General features: G+C 44.4%; 1 pseudogene; it reads left to right on the plus strand.

Annotated features, from left to right (window-relative positions):
* Positions 1-5,662: 5,662 nt before the first annotated feature.
* Positions 5,663-5,780, plus strand: LOC124717398 (annotated as a pseudogene).
* Positions 5,781-6,682: the final 902 nt, after the last annotated feature.

The following is a 6,682-nucleotide window of genomic DNA, read 5'->3' on the forward strand; positions in this document are numbered from 1 at the left end:
AATCTCTATGATGATACATATGCAGACTGAAATGACGACTGGAAATTTGTACCAAGACGAGGATTCGAACCTGAGTCTCTTACTCACTGTGCAAATGTGCTAACCACTACACCATCCTGGCAGAGTGGGTCTGCGCAATTACTGTGACTACCCTAGCACTCCGACCTCCTCAAACCAGATTCCCATTCATCCTTCAGGCCTCACGTCATACATGTGTGAGACTCGAAATGGTCTCTGGGACCATTTCCATTTGATTACAGCACCTATGCCCAGGTTTCAGGCAGACTTCCCTATTTCGTTCGATGCTGAGCTGCTAGTCCAGTTCTGTTGGAGAACCTCTACAATGGTGATCGGTACTGCGCGGGGTAGCCGAGCAGTCTCAGGCGTGTTGTCACGGTCCGTGCGGCTCCCCACCTCGGAGATTCGAGGCCTCCTTCGGGCATGAGTGTGTGTGTTGTCCATAGCGTAAGTTAGTTTAACTTAGATTAAGTAGTGTGTAGGCTTAGGGACTGATGACCTCAGCAGTTTGGTCCCATAAGGCCTTACCACAAATTTCCAAAATGGTGTTCGAGTTTAGGCCGAATACCAAGTCGGCTGAGGCGTGAATGGGAATTTGGACTGAGGAGGGAGGTGTGCCAGGGTAGCCTTTGCCAGTGTGCAAATCCACCCTCCCGGGGTGCCGTAATGGTTGGCTCATCTTCATAGTGAGCAGAAAACCTGGATTCGAATCCTTTTTTCGTCACTTCGTTCTGCATATATGTCGTCGTACTGAGGAATTTGTTGTCATGCTTGAAACGCGTACTGCATCATTTCAAGAAGGCTGCTGGATGGTACGAAATTATAGGCCTTTCCATTGCGTCCCAAACACGCTCTATGGGTTACAGATTAGGGGACTCAGCAGACTAGCAATGGGTCTGTACAATCCTGGAGGCGTTTGTGCTGTGAACTACGGTGGGTTCTTGCATTATCCTGCTGGAATATGCTATCTGGTACCATACCCATCAAGGGTGTCACAAGAGATTGTCCCATTCTTACCCTACAGTGGCGAGAATACAGCCTCGTCTCAACAATTATCCAATCAACCCTATCGTCATATTCAATAGCTTTGCACACCATGGCTCCACGAGTCGTAAAGTGATGCGTCTTAAGAATCGCTCCTTCTGGTGACCTCTCACAAGATCGTCTATTTACACGCTGGTGTCGATCTGACTGCCAGAAACTGAAGCAAGATTCGTCTGTAAACGTCACAGTATGCCACTCGATTCACACCCGATCTACACCACGTAAGTCTTTGTTGTCTGTAGTATTGTGACAGTAGAAAACGACACATGGCAATCCGGTTTTCTGGACTTTTCTCGATTTTTCCTGATGACCTTGTGCTTATAGTCTCTGGATTGATGACAGCTGCAGTCACGCCTCAGTTTATGAGAGTAATGTGAACGGCCATAGAATCTCCTCGCGGTGCAGTCCCTCTGGGAAGACGAGTGGCCACTCTTCTGGCCATCCTGTAGTCATGAGTTCATCTCGTCACCATCCATTCTGTAGTCATGGTGTGATGTTCCCATGTCCAATAATTCCAACGAATCGACGTTTCTCAAAGTCCGAAAGCTGCCGATTAGCTGCATATCCATGTCCTCTGGACATTTGAAACGTTTCAGTAACGTGATACACACCCAACTGCTATTATGGACTCTCACTGTTCTTCATTTGTAGGACTGCCTTTTTTTCTGTACTGAAAACACTGGAAATAAGCTACCATAAGAATGAGATTTTAATCAACAGATCCAATAGCCAGTGAAATACTGCGTGATCAGTCTGGAAATGTTCGTTCAGGGTGTTCATGGTGTTCATGTCCATTTCCATTAGTGTGTAAGTGTATGTACTTGCGTTCAGGTAACAGAGCTGATACGTACAGGATACTGTCAAAATGGTCAGAACTTCTATGTTTGTGACACTATCGGTTGTTCTGGACTGATGGGGTTAATTCTTCGATGCACCAATTCTCATTAGCAACACAAAGATATTAAAAGCTGAATATCTGTACAGATAAATATTTACAAAGAAAAACAAATGCGGTAATGTACTGTCCACAGATCTCGAATAAAACGGACCTCATGCATGTGGAATGAGTTTAAAATCTTAAACATATCTTCATTTAAAATGTAATAAATAGTTGGTCAGGGAACATGTAAATGTTCAATAGACTGAGTTGCATATTATATTTCTTAGGCTGTCTGTATCCATGCATTACCAAATAAAATTATTTCACAAAACTTATTGACAATGATGGCATTACTGCACTAAATTTGAACAGAAGTCAGACTGTATTAATACTCGCATTATTTTATATTAGTAGTAACATATCCACATCAGCTGGTTCTATTTAGAAATTCATCAATGGAGTAAAAGAAGTTGACCACCTGTAAATCTTCTTCAACTGAACTTCCTTGGTGGTTAAATATTTTATGACTGCTGGCAAGCTTTTGAAAACATGTCTTCCTGAATGACAGGCACCTTACTGGACCAAAGAAAGTAATTCTTTATGAAGATTATTCCTATATCTAGTGCTGAATCCATAAATTGAGGTTTTGGTTTGAAAAACAGATGTATTTTTAGTGCCTAATTTTGTTAAGGAATATTTGGAAGCTGTAGTTAGTAACTCTAACTGGCCTCTCCAGGATATTACTGTGTTTAGACCACGAATAATTCTTATTACACATTTTTGGACGTTGATTCGACGAGTTACCCAAATAATAATCCCATATGACTTTATGGAATGAAAGTAAGCATAGTTTACTGGATTTTTTTTAATTTTCAGGTCACCTGTGTCTGACAACATTAGTCTTCAGAATAGTTATTTAGGCCCTTCAGCAGTCCTGTTGAATGCTCCTCCAAGTTGAATTCATTATTAAGCTGTAATCCCAAGAATTTAACACTGTACACTTCTTCCATGTATTTTAGGCAGATATAAGTCCTAAACTGATTGCAGTGCGTTTTTTCAAAGTTTGGTGACAATGAGTTGACCAGTTACCATTTATTAACCGTTCTTTCCAAAATTATACCCGATTTGCTATTCATTTCAATGTTTGTATCATCCGCAAACAAAACAAACTTGGCATCTGGTGGGATTACAGGTGAAAGGTAATTCATATGCACAAGAAAAAGTGGGGGTGCTAAGATAGAACCTTGTGGATCACTGTATGTAATAAGTTCATAATAGAGTGATGGGGTTAGAAGGATAGTAACAGACTTTAGCAGTTTTTATTTCAACCTTTTTCTAACACCTGCAAAAAAGATATTTTACAGAGACATAATGCAATGCTAAATTGGTACATTGAAACAGCGACAGAACTTATTCACTTTTCTCTCACTTTCAGCTAACACAAGCGACAAATCCTGCATATGGTTATAGCCCTACTTCAGGCTGATGGGTGCTATAACTGTACGAGATCACTCCAATCGTAAGCCATAGTATATTGATGATGTTACCAATATATAAATACACTACTGGCCATTAAAATTGCTACACCAAGAAGAAATGCAGGTGATAAATAGGTACTCATTGGACAAATGTATTACACTAGAACTGACTTGTGATTACATTTTCACGCAATTTAGGTGCATAGATCCTGAGAAATCAGTACCCAGAACAACCACCTCTGGCCGTAATAACGGCCTTCATATGCCTGGGCATTGAGTCAAACAGAGCTTGGATGGCGTGTACAGGTACACTGCCCATGCAGCTTCAACACGATACCACTGTTCATCAAGAGTAGTGACTGGCGTGTTGTGACGAGCCAGTTGCTCAGCTACCACTGACCAGGCGTTTTCAGTTGGTGAGAGATCTGGAGAATGTGCTGGCCAGGGCAGCAGTCGAACATTTTCTGTATCCAGAAAGGTTCCCACAGGACCTGCAACACGCGGTCGTGCATTATCTTGCTGAAATGTAGGATTTCACGGGGATCGAATTAAGGGTAGAGCCACGGGTCGTAACACATCTGAAATGTAACATCCACTGTTCAAAGTGCCGTCAATGCGAACAAGAGGTCACCGAGACGTGTAACCAATGGCACCCCATACCATCACGCCGGGTGATACGCCAGTATGGCGATGACGAATACACGCTTCCAATGTGCGTTCACCGCGATGTCACCAAACACGGATGCGACCATCATGATGCTGTAAACAGAACCTGGATTCATCCGAAAAAAGGACGTTTTGCCATTCGTGCACCCAGGTTCATCGTTGAGTACACCATCGCAGGCGCTCCTGTCTGTGATGCAGCGTCAAGGGTAACCGCAGCTATGGTCTCCGAGCTGATAGTCCATGCTGCTGCAAACGTCATCGAACTGTTCGGCAGATGGTTGTTGTCTTGCAAATGTCCCCATCTGTTGACTCAGGGATCGAGACGTGGCTGCACGATCCGTTACAGCCATGTGGATAAGATGCCTGTCATTTCGACTGCTAGTGATACGAGGCTGTTGGGATCCAGCACGGCGTTCCGTATTACCCTCCTGAACCCACCGATTCCATATTCTGCTAACAGTCATTGGATGTCGACCAACGCGAGCAGCAATGTCGCGATACGATAAACCGCAATCGCAATAGGGTACAATCCGACCTTTATCAAAGTCGGAAACGTGACGGTACGCACTTCTCCCCCTTACACGAGGCATCACAACAACGTTTCACCAGGCAACGCCGGTCAACTGCTGTTTGTGTATGAGAAATCGGTTGGAAATTTTCCTTTGTCAGCATGTTGTAGGTGTGCGCCAACCTTTTGTGAATGCTCTGAAAAGCTAATCATTTGCATATGACAGCATCTTCTTCCTGTCGGTTAAATTTCGCGTCTGTAGCACGTCATCTTCGTGGTGTAGCAATTTTAATGGCCAATAGTGTATATTCCTCCCAGTTCCCTATCCTTTTTTGTCACTCAGTGCATGCTGACAAACAGTCTAGTTCGGCGCTGGATACAAGCAGTACTTACGACAGTGAACACTAGCTATTTAACTGTCTTCCATTTCTTAGTCACCTGCGTTTCGTCTTCGCATGAGAATCTATCTTCGCAATCCCAGCTCGGGATGACAGGTAATCCATCTGACGTAGCTGGCGGGTGCTGGTTACGTCCACAATAGTTGAAGCAGTGTTTAACTGATTTGCCACGCCAGAAAATTTGAGCACAGGTTATCGTAAATACTGCAAAAACAAAGTCTCTGGATGGCACACATGGTGATGATGATGATGATGATGATATTTGGTTTGTGGGACGCTCAATTGCGCGGTCATCAGCGCCGGCACACATAGCACCGTGACTGAGCTGATCTCCTCCCTCTGTGACACTCATCATGCTTTCAATAAGTGGGGCTTCAAGAGCCCCCAGTCACGAGGCAACTGGTTAGCCAGGAACCTTGCAACGTAGATAGGGCTGCAACAGAGTAGGACAAGTAGTTACGCTGACAAAAGCAGCCTCTGTCGGTGGCCAAACCTCTGGTAGTTTCATGTAGATCTTGAAACGGTATCAAGTAGAAATAAATTTTCCTGGGATGGTCTCTTTCTGTGAAAGCCGACACTCAGAAGTGACCCTACCCAGTTTCCTCTATTTTTCGCCATACACCAATTCTGGGTGTCCATCTTGTGTTTCTATTACTCTTCATCGAAATCAGCCAACGGTCTTGCCGCAGTGGCAACATCGGTTCCCGTCAGATCACCGAAGTTAAGCGCTGTCGGTCTGGGATAGCACTAGGATGGGTGACCATCTGGTCTGCTGAGCGCTGTTGGCAAGCGGGGTGCTCTCAGCCCTTGAGAAGCAAACTGAGGAGCTACTTGATAGAGAAGTAGCGGCTCCAGTCTCGTAAACTGACATACGGCCGAGAGAACGGCGTGCTGACCAGATGCCCCTTAATATCCGTCTCCATTGACGCCTGTGGATTGAGGATGACACGGCGGCCGGTCGGTACCGTTGGACCTACATGACCCTTTTCGGGCGGATTTTAGTTTAGTTAATTAACAATTCACGCAGTCACTGACTGTGTCGGTGATGTATTAACGCAACAGTGTTTTATTCTCCCTGCCCACCTGAGCTGAAGCTATACTCTGAGTTCTGTTCCCTTATGCGACTGTTCCTGGTTCTTTTAAGATGTCAATGGGTAATTTTCATGTTCGAAGTCAATAAATCTAATTGTTACAGTGTCCATTTGTTTCCATTCATAGCGAAAAGATCCCTCCAACCATTAATATATCGATGCGAGTGATGTAGTAACCATTTATTTCATGTGTAATTGGGTTACCCCTATTAATATTTGAATAAGGCGTTTCCGTTGCGCGACAGTATCCTTGTTTCCAGTCCGCCTGCTTAGTTGAGTGGTAAAATACATCAGGCCCAGGTACCTTTCCTGGCTGGGTTGCAGATTTCCACCACTCATGGACTGGGCGTTGTGTTGTGCTCATCATCATCTCATCGTTACCGGCATGCATGTCGCCCAATGTGGCATCACCTGAAATAAGACTTGCAACTCAGTGGCCGAACTTCCCCGGAACGGACCTCCCAGCCATCAATACCACACGATCATTTCATTTTTTTATCCTTGTTTTCAATTAATTTGCATGATCATTTGGGGCGGTTTCCGTTAGCCACCAGAATTTGGTTCTGTCCATCCTAAGTGTATCCTGTCACAACCGACAC

This window comes from Schistocerca piceifrons, chromosome 9 (genome assembly GCF_021461385.2).
Source record: "Schistocerca piceifrons isolate TAMUIC-IGC-003096 chromosome 9, iqSchPice1.1, whole genome shotgun sequence".
NCBI lineage: Eukaryota > Metazoa > Arthropoda > Insecta > Orthoptera > Acrididae > Schistocerca > Schistocerca piceifrons.